At 42.1% G+C, this 18,146-nt stretch overlaps 1 non-coding gene and 1 pseudogene across 1 annotated transcript; both read right to left on the bottom strand.

Annotated features, from left to right (window-relative positions):
• Positions 1–14,566: 14,566 nt before the first annotated feature.
• LOC136161942 (U2 spliceosomal RNA) lies at positions 14,567–14,718 on the bottom strand (annotated as a pseudogene).
• Positions 14,719–17,729: 3,011 nt separating this feature from the next.
• TRNAE-CUC (transfer RNA glutamic acid (anticodon CUC)) lies at positions 17,730–17,802 on the bottom strand. The gene has a single exon. It is a non-coding gene; the product is annotated as a tRNA-Glu (tRNA).
• Positions 17,803–18,146: the final 344 nt, after the last annotated feature.

Raw genomic sequence — 18,146 nt, 5'->3', positions numbered from 1 at the left:
ATCCACCAGGGAAGCCTGGTTTGAGTTTTTAGAAGAGTGGTTCTCAACCAGTGGTGACTGTGCCTCCCAGGAGACATTTGGAGACATTTTTGTTTGTCTCTTTTTTCAGGAGGGTTCTGCTGGCACCTCATGAGTGGCTAGGGATGTTGTGAAGCATCCTGTGAGGCACAGGGCTGCCCCCCACAACAAAGACTCACCTGATCCAAAATAGTATAAGAGGTTGGGAAACCCTGTATTGGAACTTCTATTCCTTCATCTATAGAGTGAGAGTACCTGCTACACCTCTTCCACTTGCCTGTTCTAAGGATGCAGGAGAATGCTTTCCACAAGTGATGACTGACTTCAGTGATAATAGAGATTTCTAAGGCATTCATTGATTTTATTTCTCTACCTAAACTCCACCATGTTTCCCCACTGGCTCAATCCTCCTGCAACGCAGGGGACTTGGATTTAATCCCCTGGTCAAGAAGATCCCTTGGAGGAGGAAATGGCAACCCACTCCAGTATTCTTGCCTGGGAAACCCCATGGACAGAGGAGGCTGGTGGGCTACAGTCCATGGAGTCTCAAAAGAGCCGGACACAACTTACTGACTAAACAACGAACAAACTACCATAGCCACAGAACGCTTCCTAAAATGCAAAGCTGACTCTGCTCTTTCTCTCCTGAAAGCCTACATGTGGCTTTCCGTCGACTCCTGTAGTACATCCGAACTGATCTTCACAGCCTTGGTTTTCAACGCTGTCCTTCTCCCTTCTACACCCCTGTGCCCCACACCACGATCAGGAATGCAATGGAATATACTCTCCCTCACCTCTACATCTTTGTACTCACTTTTTTCTTTCCTGAATCCTTCCATCACACTCCTTCGCATTGCACCTACTTGTTCTTGATGGCCTTAGCCTCCATGTCACCTCCTCCAGGAAGTCTTCCCTTATTGCCCCAGGGTACCGAAGGTGTACTTGACAAGTACTTGACAAGCTAGCACAGTTCAGTAAACAGTTGTTGAATGAAGTAATGAATAGATGAATTAATGAGATCTTTGAGTATAGCTGTTTTTTAAGAGAAAATAGCTCATTTCGATTTGTCTCCCTTCTTTCTCCTTGGGTCACTGTTATGATTATGCTAATGGATGACAGTCCAAAGGGGGAAGGTTGCTGAGAAGAGCCCAGCAGAGGGTCAAGATACTCTTTAACTTTGACCAGTGGCCTTGACATAATCCAGAGGGACATGTCCTTGGATGAGAATAGCCACCTGAGAGTGAATTAACTGCTATTTTCTGGAAAATAGATTAGTCATGGAGAGATGACAATTTAGTGAGCTGCTGGTAGCTCTGGGACTTGTGTGGGTGTTTGTGTGTCTGTGTGTGTGTGTGTATGTGTGTGTGCTCAGTTGTGTCCTACTGTTTGTGACCCCATGAACTGTATGTAGCTTGCCAGACTCCTCTGTCCATGGGATTCTCCAGGCAAGAATACTGGTGTGGGTTGCCACTTCCTTCTCCAGGGGATCTTCCTGACCCAGGGATGGAACCCACATCTATTGCATCTCCTGCATTGGCAGGTGGATTCTTTACCACCAGCGCCACCTGCGAAGTTCGTATTCCAGGCTATTTTTTATTGTGTGTCCCACTGAATTTCACATTCTTTGCTACATAATTAAGCTTCGGGAGGACAGAAACAACCCTAGACATCTTAATGTATATCCTCTCAAAGTGCCTGATAAAGAAAACCTTTCTGCTAAAAGTCTTTCCATAATGATATGCAGTGTCCCCATTTTACAAATGAGTAAACTGAATATTCTCAAAGAGGGTAACTGTGTCCTACAGTGAGTTAGCAACCAAACCAGGACTCAGGGAAAAAAAAAAAGGCATAGCTTCATTGGAGACAAATTATAGAAGCTGCAATGTCTTTAAATTTAGAAAACAAAGTTAGCTCCCGCCAGAGCTGCGAGGCAGTTTTGACGTCTTCTGAAAGCCTCTTCTCCCATCCAATTTTATTTCTTAAAGCAGGAAGCCAGAGCTCACAGGGACACTTGCCTCGTCTCCCCTTCCATTTATCAGTATTTTTGCCTCTCATTATACCCGTGGCCTAGTTTTCTTGGGCTCTTTAGATGTCAATGAGCGTATTACACTAGGTATTGTCCTTGAAAGTTTTTGAAGTTCTTTAGGCTTTATGAACAAGGTCTCTGACTCCAGCTGAGTGCCATGGATGACTTTGGCTCTGCTCTATTTCCTCAAGAAATCTAAAGGATGGTGTTGTCATCTTCTAAAACAGAAACTGATGAAGGCTGCCCTCATCCTGAGAATGTCCCCCCTTTTCTCAGAGGCAGCAGAGAAATTGCTAAAACTGAGTTTCGGTGTGCAAGGTGCTCCTGTCTTCTAACCACCAAAAAGTGAGCTGTTGGCTCTGGAAGAATGGAGCCTGTGGTTTGGGGGAGACAAGGCGACTGGTGCTGAACCCCGGAGAGAAAGGAGTCAGTGTTTCACGTTACGATTCCATTACGGGGGAGCAGGAGCCAGCCTGCCTGAGAGTCACATGTCCTGGGCACAGGGCCCCGTGACACTGAGTTCTGTCTTTGGATCCGGGTCTCAGGTGACTGGTGGGGCTTTTGAAAGGGGACCTGGGTCTACGTTTGTCTTCTGCTCTAGGCTTTATCCAACCCAGTGTAAAAAGGACTAGCAGTTCCCAGCAGACTCTCATGAAGCTGTTTTGGCATCTCGCGGGGTTGGAGGGGAAGATGGAGGGAGTTTAGCTCCAGGCTTAGGAAGGGGGTGCTGAGGGCTTGCTCCTCAGTGGGCGGAGTGGGCTCCTGAAATCTAATTTAAGGGACTCCGAGAAGACTCACTCACACCCCCAGACACCACCCCTTCAGATGTCAGAAATGTCAGCTAGAGCATCCATCACTGCTGAGACGTCCATCACATCTTTCCACAGCTTCCTGCAAGGGGGCAGCACATTCGGTCTGTAACACGTCCACGTGGGTGGTTTTCTCTAGCCAGCTTTCCCTCCTGATTGCAGATGGAAGGTGGTGGGGTGAGGCATGAAGCCAAAAGACACACAAAAGTGGCTGCTACTGACTGCGGTCCCCAGAAGTTTTTTCAGCTGGCTCCATTTCTTTTTAACACACTGATATAAAACACCAGTGTCTGTGTTTCAACAAGTTGGGGAATAACATGAGGGTGTGCTCCTTTTAACACTCAACTTTTTCAGAAATGGAGGATCTAGAGCTGGCCGGCAGAGACTCTCGTGCTCGCCCTACCGTTTATGAGCTTTGAGGTCTTGGATGATCCACTCCACCCCTCCACATCTGTTTCCTTATCTGTAAATGGGAACACTTATAACATAGGCTTATTTGAATGATTAAGTTAGAATAACATATGCTTTCTGTCCTAGTACTTGTACACATACACAAAAAAGTCCTTATCGGGACTTCCCTGGTGGGCCAGAGGTAAAGAATCCACCTTCCAGTGTAGGGGACTTGAGTTTGAACCCTGGTTGTGGAACTAGGGCTTTTCTGGTGACTCAGAATCTGCCTGCTATGCGGAAGACTTGGGTTCGATCTCTCAGGTTGGGAAGATCCCCTGGAGAAGGGAATGGCAACCCACTCCAGTATTCTTGCCTGGAGAATCCCATGGACAGAGGAGTCTGGCAGGCTACAGTCCATGGGGTTGCAGAGTCAGACATGACTGAGCGACTAACTCCTTAGGGAACTAAGATCCCACATACCATGGGACAACTAATCCTCTATGCCATAAAGAGAACTCTCATACTGTAACAAAGACCAGGTACAGACAAAAAAAAAAAAAAGATAAGCAGCAAGAATTTGCTGTATAACACAGGGAATTATATTTGGTATTTTGATTAACTTATAATGGAAAATAATCTGAATAAAATATGTAAAACTGAATCACTTTGGTGTGCATCTGAAACCAAAACAATATTGTAAATCAACTATACTCCAATTAAGAAAAGTCATTATTACACTGCTATGACGGGGTGTATGTCAAAAGGACAAGGGGGCTGACAGAGCTCATGATGGCAAAGCTGGACCATTCCAGGCAACAGAAACATTAATATCAATAAATATCCATGAGTCCATACTATCAAAGAAATATTTAAACATGTATACAAGTGGGGAAAAGAAATAGATTTCCTGAACAGAAGAATTCCAGATAATTTATGTAGGCCTATCATCCTCAAGGGTCTTCCCAGGTGGTGACAGTGGTAAAGAACTCCCCTGCCAGTGCAGGAGATGTAAGAGACTCTAGTTCAACCCCTGAGTCCCTGGGTTGGGAAGATCCCCTGGAGAAGGGAATGGCAGTGCACTCTAGTATTCTTGCCTGGAGAATCCCATGGACAGAGGAGCCTGGTGCAATATGGTCCGTGTGGTCGCAAAGAGTCAGACACAACTGAAGCGACTTAGCGTGCACACAGAACATCATGTTCAAGGATGAGTCTCACAGCTGGCCACTCCCTTAAGTGGGGGCTACACACAGTTACTTCCTTCTAAATAGGACAATATAAAGGGGAGGGGGAGAATAAAAGAGTAATTCACAGTGCAGACATTTTGACAAATGTCAAATGATCTCAGCTAGTGATCAAGGTTAAAATCAACAGCCATGAATCATGTTGATACTAGGTGCCCTTGATATGATGTGATAAAAATGGCAATTTATCTCTGTGGTCTCCTTCTTCAAACTCTGTAACCTCAGCATAATCATGAGAAAAACATCAGACTAATCCCAGTGCAGGGAATCCTACAAGATACGTGACCAGTATTTCTCAAAAATGTCAAGGTTATCAGAAACAAGGAACGTCTGATAAACTGTCATAGCCAAGCGGATCCTACAGGGATGTCAGCTAACTGTGATGTGGTCTTGAGTGGATTCTGGAACACAAAAAGAACACTAGGTAAAAATAAAGAAAATATGACTAAACCAGGGGCATTAGTTAATAACCTTGCATCCATTGGCTCATTAACTATAATAGATTACCGGAGTAATCTTGGGCTTCCTTGGTGGCTTGTATGGTAAAGAATCTGCCTGCTTCAGGAGACGTGGATTTGCTCCCTGGGTTGGGAAGATCCCCTGGACAAGGGAATGGCTACCCACTCTAATATTCTTGCCTGGAGAATTCCATGGACAGAGGAGCCTGGTGGGCTACAGTCCATGGGGTGCAAAGAGTCATAGATGACTGAAAGACTGACATTTTCACTTCACTTTTCACCAAAGTAATCTAAGGCATTGATAATCCAGGACACTGGGCTCAGGGTGTAGGGGAATTCTTTATGTTGTATTCTCAGATTTTCTATAAATGCAAAAGTGTATTGAAAAACAGTCTATTTTAAAAATAATAATAATAATTATTATTATCATCATTATCACTATTTATTTCCTGGAGTTCTCTCTCCTGTGGAAAATTTCAAGGCTCCTCTTAAGTCTAAGACAACAGTCCCAGTTACTACTGCTTTTGATAGCAAGGAGACCAGCTTTTTTTGGTTCTGATTGGTGTGGTTCCCAACCAGCTTGGGTGATCTGGCTGTCTACATGCTCTTCTAGTGGGGCTTTCTTTGGTGGTAGAATGGTGAGCATATAGCTGCCTTCCTGGCTCTTCCAGGGGAATACATATTAATTCTGAAAATGGTGACCCAGCAGCCTGACAGGACCCATGTCCACTAAAGAAGTGTTTGGTAAACTAGCTTTCATTCCAGGCAAAATCAATCATTTCTTTCTCTGTCAACACTGCCTTGTTACATACTTTGGGTGAATCACACATCACATTGGATCGTCATTATTCATCTCTACCCATCTGTGAACTCCCCAGGGGAGGAGAGTTTTCTTATTTATCTCTGTACTTCCAGAACTTAATCTTAAGCCCAGCATAGATGACAAAAAAATTGATGACTGAGTGGAGGACTGGGCAGCACTGTTTAAACTTGCAAAGCTGAAACTCAATTTGATTGCCTATGCCAAAAGAGAAGAGGTGATGGAAGAGACTGTATTTTCCAAAGTTGGCCACAGCAATATCTCCCATTCCACATTCTGTTTTTTTCAGTGTGGCCTTCACCCTTCTCTCGCAGCGTGGTGAAGTCTATGTCCTTTCCTCCTGAAAGGAGTTGACCTTTTGGAATGCATGGACCAATAGTGTATGGCAGAAGTGGTACCATGTGAGTTTGGAGGTTGCATCATAAAAGTTCCATAGAGTTCTCTGGCTTTCTCTCTTGGGATGCTCACTCTTGGAATCCAGCCCCTATGCTGTGAGCATGCCCAAGCATGGATATAGAGAGACATGCTTTGAGAGGAACTGAAGTCCTGATCCACGTCCTTAGCTGAGCTTCCAGCTGAGAGCCAGTGTCAATGTGCCAGCCATCTTGGAAGGGGATTCTTCAGCCCCCAGCCAAGCTACTCCAGCTGCTGGTGTGTGGAACAGAGACCAGCTAGCTCATCACACCCTGTCCAATTTCATGAGCCAAGTCAATAACTACTGTTGTTTCAAGCCACCACGTTTTGGAGTGTGTTAGGCACGGATAACCAGAGCATATGGGAAAATAAAATCCCAACTGATTGAAAATAAGACTTGTGAGTTATCTTACTTTCCTTCCTATTTCATGCAAAAAGCCTTCTGAGGCTGGAATTGTTTTTTCACCATAAGTGTGAATTGACTGAGAGCAATAGAGCCACATTTGGAAGTGAGTAACTGCAAGGATCTCAAAATGATAATTTAATTAATGCATTTATAAATCAATTAGCTAATTCAGCAGTCATCTGCATACCCATTGTGGCCCAAGTCCCTGGCTGAGGGGTGGTACCTGTCAGTGAGTAACCCAGACATGGTGCTTTGTCTTAATGAAGTTTAGCATTCTAGTGGGAAAAGTAAATAAACAGTTACACGATCAGTTTAGATTAATAATTAATTCCATCTCAGGAGTGGAAAGAACTGGAGGATATTTATCCTAGAAAGTGGTTTCTTCAAGTATCTAAGGACTGTGCCATGGTTGATTCTCATGGCAAAGGCTTCCTCACAGCATGGTGACTGGGAGGCTGCTCAGTGTCCTTCTGTGGGATGCTTTTCCACTCCCCAGTACACAGGTGGGCTCTCAGCATCAAGATCTGCCTAGGTGACTCCACTCCTCTCACCAGAGTTGATTAATCTGGGAGGGACGAGACCTGACTCAGGCTGACCCAGTCACATTCTTGGAGCTGTGGGTAAGGCTTGTTAATGGTGGTGCTGGAGATGATCAGTTCAGTTCAGCCACTCAGTCGTGTCTGACTCTTTGTGATCCCGTGGACTGCAGCACACCAGGCCTCCCTGTCCATCACCAACTCCTGGAGTTTACTCAAACTCATGTCCATTGAGTCGGTGATGCCATCCTACCATCTCATCCTCTGTCATCCCCTTCTCCTCCCACCTTCAACCTTCCCCAGCATCAGGGTCTTTTCAAATGAGTCAGTTCTTCACATCAGGTGGCCAAAGTATTGGCGTTTCAACTGCAGCTTCAGCATCAGTCCTTCCAATGAATATTCAGGACTGATTTCCTTTAGGATGGACTGGTTAGATCTCCTTGCAGTCCAAGGGACTCTCAAAAGAGTCTTCTCCAACACCACAGTTCAAAAGCATCAATTTTTCGGTGCTCAACTTTCTTTATAGTCGAACTCTCACATCCATACATGATTACTGGAAAAACCATAGCCTTGACTAGACAGACCTTTGTTGGCAAAGTAATGCCTCTGCTTTTTAATATGCTGTCTAGGTTGACCAGAACTTTTCTTCCAAGGAGCAAGCATGGTTGCAGTCACCATATGCAGTGATTTTGCAATCCCAAGAAGTAAATTCTGTCATTTTTTCTATTGTTTCCCCATCTGTTTGCCATGAAGTGATGGGACCAGATGCCATAATCTTAGTTTTCTGAATGTTGAGTTTTAAGCCAACTTTTTCACTCTCCTCTTTCACTTTCATCAAGAGGCTCTTTAGTTCTTCTTCATTTTCTGCCATAAGGGTGGTGTCATCTGCATATCTGAGGTTATTGATATTTCTCCCAGCAAACTTGATTCCAACTTGTGCTTCATCCAGCCCAGCATTTCTCATGATGTACTCTGCATATAAGTTAAATAAGCAGGGTGACAATATACAGCCTTGACATATTTCTTTCCTGATTGGGAATCAGTCTGTTATTCCATTTCCAGTTCTAACTGTTGCTTCCTGACCTGCATACAGATTTCTCAGGAGGCAGGTAAGGTGGTCTGGTATTCGCATCTCTTGAAGAGTTTTCCACACAGTTTGTTGTGTTTCACTCAAAGACTTTGGTGTATTCAATAAAGCAGAAGTAGATGTTCTTCTGGAACTCTCTTGCTTTTTCGATGATCCATCCAATGTTGGTAATTTGATCTCTGGTTCCTCTGCCTTTTCTAAATCCAACCTGAACATCTGGAAGTTCACGGTTCACATATTGTTTAAGTCTGGCTTGGAGAATTTTGAGCATTACTTTACTAGCGTGTGAGATGAGTGCAATTGTGCCATAGTTTGAGCATTCTTTGGCGTTGCCTTTCTTGGCAATTGCAATGAAAACTGACATTTTCCACTCCTGTGGCCACTGCTGAGTTTTCTGAATTTGCTGGTCCATTGAGTGCAGCACTTTCACAGCATCATCTTTTAGGATCTGAAATAGCTCAGCTGGAATTCCATTACCTCCAGTGGTTTTGTTTGTAGTGATGCTTCCTAAGGCCCACTTGACTTCACGTTCCGGGATGTCTGGCTCTAGGTGAGTGATCACACCATTGTGATTATCTGGGTCATGAAGATCTTTTTTGTATAGTTCTTCTGTGTATTCTTGCCACCTCTTCTTAATATCTTCTGCTTCTTTTAGCTCCATACCATTTCTGTCCTTTATTGATGGTTTGGTGATTTTTCCTGATAAGATTAGTCCTGAACCTGCCCCAATTTCTCCTTTCCCTAAGCTTGATTCTCCTCCCCACCATCCCGTCTTCTTCCTCCTCTTGCTCTTTCAGCTTCTTCCCCTTCTCCTTCTTGATCTAATCAGATGTCCAGCATCTTTCCAGTCAATTTCCTTTAAGGCTAAAACTACCTAGAGTGATTTTTGTTGTGTACAATGACACCAAACCTTCACTAATACAAACTACAAGAGGGATTATCCCTGTCCTTTAAGACTCCCATGGGATAGAATTAAAACCAAGGATCAGAAGTCAAAGCAGGAGAAGTTTCAGTTGCATATGTGAAAGAATGTTCTAAGGACCAGAAATATGCATAGACTCAGGTAGTGAGCTTCCTATCCTTGGAGGTTTTCAGACAAAGTCTGGCTAACCACTTAGATATGATGTTATCAGAGAATTGAGGCATTTACTTCAAAATTGGGCTGCCAAATGACGACGATGATGATGATGGTGGTGGTCATGGCAGCTAAGAGTTTTGTGCTCTTACTGGTTTACCATGATAAGTATTTAACATACATTGTTAATCCTCCCAATAACTCCATGAGGAAATTTTGTTACTATAACCATATGGCAAAATGAGGAAGCTGAGCCTTCAGAAGTTAGGTAAGTCACACAAGGTCATTCATTCGATGAGCAAGATTTTAAACTCAGACTCTGTGGGAACCTAGGAGTGATGCTCTAGTTTTAGGTGAAACATCTTACTTCAGCCCTCAAAGCTCATAGGATTTCACCTCTTCTTCTTTATTCCACATCTCAGAATAGTTCAAAATTAACAGGTAAAGCAGAAATCTTGGGTAGTTATACTCTGAATAGTAGAGAATACTTCATATGAAAAAAAATTCAGGCATACTAGACTCAGGCATATTAGACCTGCTTGAATCAGAAAATGGTAGAGAAAATGGTCCTCAGAGCACCATGTTCAAGTGGAGATGCTCACTAAATATATCCCCACAAGTTGCTGCCTGCATTTTTTTCTTTTTTTTTTTTCTGTCACTGCTTTCAGTTTGAACATTTACCTGAATCACGTCTACTCTCTCTTTCTGGATTAAATGAGCTTTATAATAATAATAATAATAATTAGTGTTTTGTTTAGTTTGAAAACTCAGCACATCCCTCCCAGCTCTGAATGATTTACTTTGCGATGGATATTGGTGCTGACAGAAGGTGTGCTGTGTCGGGGAGACAATTTGAATTGCCAATAGCCTGTTTGATGAGTTTCCCAGAAGCAGACATGATTCAGTTCTGCAGAAGTTTCTTTTAGAAATGTGTCTAAAAAAATCCCCCACCTCTACCTGATCATTTATCATTCTTTTAAATCACAGGGAAAATGGAAGTTTCCTATCACTTTCTTAATTGAATAAAGAGACAGAGTGGGAGAGATCCCATTGAATACTGAACAGACTCCAAGCACCTAATTAGAGCGTTTACCTGCAGAGTTCCCTTTGCAGAGGAGGCGCCAAGCCCTGCATCTCTCCCCACCTGTTTCTGATGTGTTTCTGCCTGCCTGGCAGGTTAACATGGCCAATCCAGTGCCTGCCTCTTTAATTGAATACTTACGTGCATCCCTGTTGCAGGGTGAACAGCAGATCTTCTAAGAATCTTCTGTGCTTTTGTTAAGCCTATCAGGATGTTTCCAAGGAGATGGAGACAACAGAAGGCAAACGGTGGTCGTTGCATCCCCTCAGGAGCTTGTTTACCCAACTGTGTTTGGAAACTCATTACTTTATTATGCATCTCTAGTATACCAAGCAGGTGATGCTTGCATTTAGGAGCCAATTGTGTGCCTCCCATGCACCGTACATCTAAATTCCCCCCAATAAGCTATTTTAGGTATAGAAAGAGAACCACATTAAATTCTCTGAACCTACAACTTCTGCTCACTTGACATAAGAGACACTGGTTTGTTAAAGCTGGGATGCAGTCTGAGTCCCAAGCACAGGATGTGGGAGTACGTTTGGGAGCCCTTGGATGATACTGATAATAATAGCTTAAGTTTCTCGAGACCTTAACCATATGCCAGGTACTCTTGAGGGGTGGGGGAGCCCAGGTTAACATCTCATTTCCATTGTTAACAGGGAAAACAAAACTTTGGCTTTCTGCATCTCAGAACCATCAGGAATCTGCTCTAACCACAAAGAATAAAGCTGTGAAAACCACAACCTGGGTTAATTCCTGTAACCACAGGGCAACTGTTTTTAACAATATGAGTACCTTTGTAGTCACAGGCAAAAAAGTGACAAGTTCCGTGACCCTGTGGATGTATCTTTTTTGGTTTTACTCACTGTTGATTTCTGTTACCTTAACTTACAGCTTCTCCTATAGCACAGAAGTCAGCACACTTTTTCTGGAAGGAAGCAGATATCAAGTGTTACAGACTTTGTGGGCCATATGGCCTCTGTCGTGTGAAAGGAAAATAAAAATGGAGTCAGTATTGCTAAAATGGAACTAGGAGGCCACTGAGGAAATGGGGCTTATGGATAGAATCTTACCTTTTGACCAGTTGTCTTTTTTAAAAAAAATGTACTTACTTATTATTGGCTGTATTGGGTCTCTGTTGCTGTGTGTGGGCTTTCTCTAGGTGCGGTGAATGGGGGCTCCTCTCTAGTAGCACTCTCTCATTGCAGTGGTTTCTCTTGTTGCCGCGCACAGGCTCTAGAGTGCAGGCTCAATAGTGATGGTGCGTGGGCTTCATTGCCCCACAGCACGTGGAACTTTCTCAGAGCAGGGATCAAACCTGTGTCCCCTGTGCTGGCAGGTGAATTCTTAACCACTGGACCAGCAACGAAATCCTGAACACTTATCATCTCAATACAGGCATCCAGAACATTTGCATAATGTTCTAGAAACTGAAGATATTTATCAGACCCTAAAACGATCGGTGACAGCCATCCCTTAAGGATCAATATTTCCTTCTTGTGTCAGAGTACCACCTCATGGCTGTTGCTTTTATAGAAGCCCTTGACTTTTCCTCTTCTTCAGAATGCTCTTTCAGTTTTACCCAATTCTATCTCCAGAATTGCTATTCTTAAGACCTCAAATAAAGTCTTTTGGTATTTGCAGTCTTCTGTTTTTGTTATTGTTGTTGACAGTTGCAGTTATTCAACTCTACTCTTGTAGTGCAAAAGCAGCCATATGCAATGAGTAGACAAAGGGACGTGGATGTGTTTCAATAAAACTTTATTTGTGAAAGGTGGCAGTGGCTCCAGGACTATAGCTTGCTGACTCAGATACAGTATATAGTAGGTTCAGTGTATAGTAAATTCAGAAACGTTGATGAAAAATAAGCCTAAAGTAGAAAGTTCAAGCAAATGAAATTTGAAAAGGAAAGCCAGGACTTCCCTGGTGGTCCAGTGGTTAAGAATTTCTCTGCCAATGCATGGGACACAGGATTGATCCCTGGTCCAGGAAGATCCCACATGCCACAGGGCGACTAAGCCTGTGTGCCACAACTACTGAGCTTGCACACTCTAGAGCCCGTGCTCCGCAACAAGAGAAGCCACTGCAATGAGAAGCCCAGGCTCCACAACTGGAAAGTAGCCTCCACTTACCACAGCTAGAGAAAGCCCATGTGTAGCAATGAACACCCAGTGCAGCCAAAAAAAATGATAAATAAATAAATGCAAAGCCCATCTTTGTAAAAAAATTCATGACAGTAAATACATGCTTATTGTAGAAAATTTGGAAAATATAAAAAAGTACACTAGAAGAAAGTAGAAATCCTGACCAAAAGATAGGCCCAGTTAAAAATTTGGTGAATAATTGTTTTCTTTTAGTCATTTTCCTATGCATGCCTTTTTAAAAACTTGGTAAACAACTAGAATTTAAAATATATTATGCATTTGCTCTGTTTTTCTGGAAGGTGGCAGATGAAGCCAGCTTCCTTTGAAACTCTATTGCAAGAAGTGACTCTTCTGTTCAATGAAGAGACCTTCTTGAAGTCTGTCTGATCGCCTGTATCTCTTGAGATCCAAAATCAGATTTCTTCCCATGATTTTAGGTTCTAAAAAATCCTAAAGTGCCTTTTGGATTGCAAAAGATTTGCTTAAACATCTCAGTAGGTTTTCAGCACTGAATGCTTTTTGCTTGTATGTGGTGCAACTCATTTAACCAAAACCTGGCACTTCTTCTCTAGTTCTGAGTGCTTGGAAGTATCTGGGGTGCTGTTGGCAGAGGCCAGGACATTTTGAGGATGTCTTGCCTAAAAAGGGAAAGGAGGTCTGTGATGAATGGTTGAGCCATAGGTATTAATAACTGAGAGTGAGCCTTCGGGAATTTTTTATTTCTGTGTCATAGAGAGCAGGGACTTCCCAGTTCCCCTCTCCTGGGACACACACACACATACACACACACACGACATCTCTGTGTGCATCTCTGAGAGTGTTTGATCTGCTCTGCATGCATGCTCAGTCACGTCCTACTCTTTGCAACCCCATGGACTGTAGCCCACCAGGTTCCTCTGTTCATGGAATTTCGCAGGCAAGAATACTGCAGTGAGTTGCCATTTCCTCTTCCAGGGGATCTTCCCGACCCTGGGATCAAACTCAAGTCTCTTACATCTCCTGCATTGGCAGGTGGGTTCTTTACCATCTTTACCACTAGGGCCGCTTGGGAAGCAAGTGAAATTATCATTATGAAGAAAATTAAGTGGAGTGGTATGACAGTGATAGAGGCAGGCAAAGGAGGGCAACATTCTGTGCTAATTTCTGTCTAAAATCATCTCTTTGCTTTCTTGCTTGTTGGTTTTTTAACTGTTTTTTTTTTTTTTTTTTTTTTTGCAACTTAACTAAATGGACATCTTCTATATCAATAAATATATTTCCACACAAACACATAAAAATTTATATGGTATTCCATAGTAACATACTTTATTTAATCAACTGTAGAAATTTTAGGCTATTTGCAAATGTTTTAAACTTTTAAAGAAGCTAGAGCTTATGTTTTTGTACAATTATTCTTTCTGATACTCATACTATTAATTCCTTTAGTATAAACATCCTTAAATGGAATTTCTGGGTTAAAGTCTGTGCATTTGAAGTAACCAAGGTAACCAGGAAAGAGGTCTGTGAGTGATGCCTTCTGAGTGGAGAGTGATGAGAGGCAGCCAGCCAGGGAAGGGTTTGGGACATGAGGACAGAGGGAACGGCAAGGACATTTCTTAAATGGTTTTCTGGCCAAAATTCCCGCAGCTTCTCATCTGTGCGTTTCCTCTCTATTGAACAGCAGCCTGTTAATTACGGGTTGCCAAACAGCGCTAGACTCTAGATTAGGTCAGTCTGGAACATCCAGGTTCTAATCAGAAATTTGGGAGCAAATTCAATGTGGAGATGAACAGACTTATCAGTGAGGGCTGTTTGGACTGCTGTTCAATTTTGGAAAATTCCTGAACCCTTGATTGGCTTCCACCAAAAACCAGAGCTGAGTTTCTCCCCCAGAAACGGTCCCAGAACTGTGTGAGCACAGATATGGCTGGGAGCTACTGGCTTCCAGCAGGTGAGATAAGAAATCTGTTAAATCATAGGCTGATAAAAACATACAAGCAAACACACTGGAAAAAAGTTCAGATTTGTGGTTAACCAAGGCAGGGCAGATTTGTGGTTAACCAAGGCATGGATATTGGGGGAGGGGAACTGGATGAAGGCAGTCAGAAGATACTGCGTATGTCCAATTATAAGATAAACAAGTCCTAGGAATGTAACATGATGAATACACTGTAATTAATACTGCTGTATATTATATACTACACTTGATCTTAGCCAAAAGGCTGAGAAGCAATATGAAAGTTGTTAAGAGAGTAAATCCTCAGAGTTCTCATCACACACAATTTTTTTCTGTTTCTTTCATTTTGCATCTATGGGAGATGATGTTCCCTAAATTTATTGTGATAATCATTTCAGGATGTATGTAAATCAAATCATGATGCTATACACTTTAAACTTATAAAATGTTCCATGTCAATTATATCTCCATAAAACTGGAAGGAAAAAAAAATTTGTAAATTATTCTGCAGTTTCGTCCGAGGGAAGATAATAGCTGTGCTGGGGCTGTGGCAATCAAGTTTGGCTCCTTTGGGGGTGGTGGGGAGAAGACTGGGAGAGATTATGCATTTTTCATTCACTACTGACAGAGGTGTTTCTTTAGGTAATATTTGCACTCATCAGACTTGTGAAATGTACCAACATTCTGTACTGTTTGAACCAGGAACACTGCCAGGAAAACGCGATGCACAAGAACTGTTCCAGTTATGAAGGTGATTTTGCTCTACTAAATTCTTACTGTGTATGTTAACACAAGGGCCATACCAAACCATCTTACACTGTAAATATGAACTGTAAAAAAATCTTCGCATAAAGATCCTTATGCAGGTATATTGATATAACATAATAGAAAAATATAAAATACAGTGTTTGTCCATCAGTAGAAAACTGGTGGAAGAAACTATGATGGTTAGTCATCTAGGAATAGACCGCAGAGGCATTTACTCATTTAGTGAACATTGTTGAGTACCACCGTGTTCTGGGCAGTCTTCTGGGTAATGGAAGTGGAAAGATAAAGAAGACACACTGCTTGTTCTCAGAGAGCTTGTTGTCTTTTGGGGAACTGAGTCATGGCTTTTGTAGTTGCTGACTGTTTAGCTTTGGGCTTCTTATCTCTGAACCTTGGTTTTCATGTCCACAAATCAACAGGACTCAGCCAGGTGACTGGTGGGGTATTTCCAGTACCAGTGGGGTATTTCCAGTGGTATTGCAGGGTTAGCAAAGGAAGCCCAAATAGGGCTCCATGATTAGAGCAAGACGGTCCGTGCTAATGAAGACAGGGAAGTCTTCCAGGAACGAGATTCAGTAGAATCTTAGGTAGTTTATGAACTCAGCTGTGAACTTGAACTTCAATTGAAATTGGCTTGGTTTCTTAATTAAGAAAAAACTCTCATGCAGTTCTGCTTGAGGTAAGTTCTCTGGTCTATTTTATTCTATTTTTAAAAAGATTTTAATTTAATTTTTATTTTATATTGGAGTATAGTTGATTTACAGGGTTGTGTTAGTTTCAGGTATACACTAAGTGATTAATTATCCATTCTTTTTCACAAGCACATCTATCTCTTCTTTTTCAGATTCCTTTTCCGTATGAGTTATTACAGAGTATTGAGTAGATCCCCCGTGCTATACAGTGGGTTCTTGTTGATTATCTATGTTATATATAGTGGTGTATAGGTTATGGTCCCAAACTCCTAATTTATTGCCCCCCCCTGCTACATTTCCCCTTTGGTAACAATATATTTGGTTACAATAGTCCAAGACTATTTCTGTGTATGTGTTTGTGTGTTTTTATATAAGTTCATTTGTATCTTCTTTTTTTTTAGATTCCAGTTATAGGTGATATCATATGATATTTGTCTTTGTCCAATTTACTTCACTTAGTATCCTCTTTCTGGCCTTTATTTTTTAAGATTAAAAAAAAGAGATGCATTCTTAGAACTGCAGCTGCTGCTGCTAAGTCACTTCAGTCATATCCAACTCTGTGCGACCCCGTAGACGGTAGCCCACCAGGCTACCCCATCCCTGGGATTCTCCAGGCAAGAATACTGGAGTGGGTTGCCATTTCCTTCTCCAATGCATGCATGCATGCTAAGTCGCTTTAGTCATGTCCAACTCTGTGTGACCCCATGGACAGCAGTCCACCAGGCTCCTCTGTCCACAGGATTCTCCAAGCAAGAATACTGGAGTGGGTTGTCATTTCCTTCTCCATTCTCAGAACTACTGACTGTAGAACTTACTGATAAGTTTCTAGGTAAATTTCAGATTTGGTTTGGAAACACAATTTTTAAGTAAGTAGAAAGAGAAGTAATGATCTATCATGGATTCACAAGGCAAAAGCCATTCACTGAGCAAATCAAGAAATACATTTAGTTTTTGAGGTATATTTACGTGTATTTTTAGGTATCACTTTAGGTACTGTGGATTGAACAGTGATTAAAACAGTTAAAAGAATTTTTTTCTTCTCTTGTGGTATTGGTATTCTAGAGGAGGTAAGAGGAGTAACGGACAAAGAACAAGATAAATAAATAAAGCCAGTTAGAGTGTGAGATGATGGTAGGTCATATGGAGAAAAACAAGGCAAGGAAGGGGATAATAATACTCCCATTTCTTTATTTTAGTTTTAAAGGTCATCACCTGGGAATGAGAAATGAGTGCCTAGTGATTATGGAGTCTCCTTTTGGGATGATAAAAACGCTTTGAAACTATATAGAAGTGATGATCATACAACATTGCAGTTGTGATATAAATGCCAATGAACTATGCATAAAAAAATGGGTAATTTTCTGTTATATGAATTTTTTTCCTCAATAATAAAAGAGAAGTCATCAGGACAGGATTTCATTTCATTTTTTTAAAAGTGACATTTGATAAGGACCTGAAGGAAGTGAGGGAGGGTGTCCCTTTTTCCTTTAAAAAAATTCCATATATGAGTAAGTGAGATAATACTTGTGTTGGAAATATCCAGTGATGCATACCTGATGGGTTACCCGTGACTCAGGACCAGTGCTGTATGGCCAGGGCTAGTTCACCTGACCCCACTGTCACAGCCAGGATTGAGATCATCTCCAGGCAGAGGCCAGAGGTGGACTGCCTGTGGGTGGAAGATGAGCAATATGAGAGGTAGCACATTACCTGAAGAAATGATTTAAATTGTTGCATCCAACTGGACTAAAATTTATTTTTTATTAAAGTTTTAAAATATTTATGTATTTGGCTGCGCTGGATCTTAGTTGCAGCATGTGGAATCTGGTTCCCTAACCAGGTATCGAACCTGGGCCCCCTGCACTGAGAGTGCAGAGTCTTAGCCGCTGGACCATCAGGGAAGTCCTTGGACTAAAATTTATTTTTTCTTTGATTCCTGCTCCATAGTCAGTGGGGCTGCTCCATAGTCAGTGATGAGAAGTGCCATATCAGTAATAAACTGCACTTCATTTGCATGTCTGAGAGGTAATGTGTGTAAACCTGAGACCCCAAATCAGTTGTATGTTCCTTTTTTTTTTTTTGGAGAAATGGGGAATAATAAGGGTCCTGAACTCTTCTAAGTTTCTCTGACAGGTGTGTATGGGTGCTCAGTCACTCAGTTGTGTCTGACTTTGAGATTCCATGGTCTGTAGCCCGCCAGCTTACTCTGTCCATGGAATTTTCCAAGCAAGATTCTTGGAGCAGG

The sequence above is a fragment of the Muntiacus reevesi genome, chromosome 2, assembly GCF_963930625.1.
Source record: "Muntiacus reevesi chromosome 2, mMunRee1.1, whole genome shotgun sequence".
In the NCBI taxonomy this organism is placed as follows: Eukaryota; Metazoa; Chordata; class Mammalia; order Artiodactyla; family Cervidae; genus Muntiacus; species Muntiacus reevesi.
Note: the sequence above shows the minus strand (reverse complement) of the source record. Positions and strands in the feature narration are given on the sequence as shown.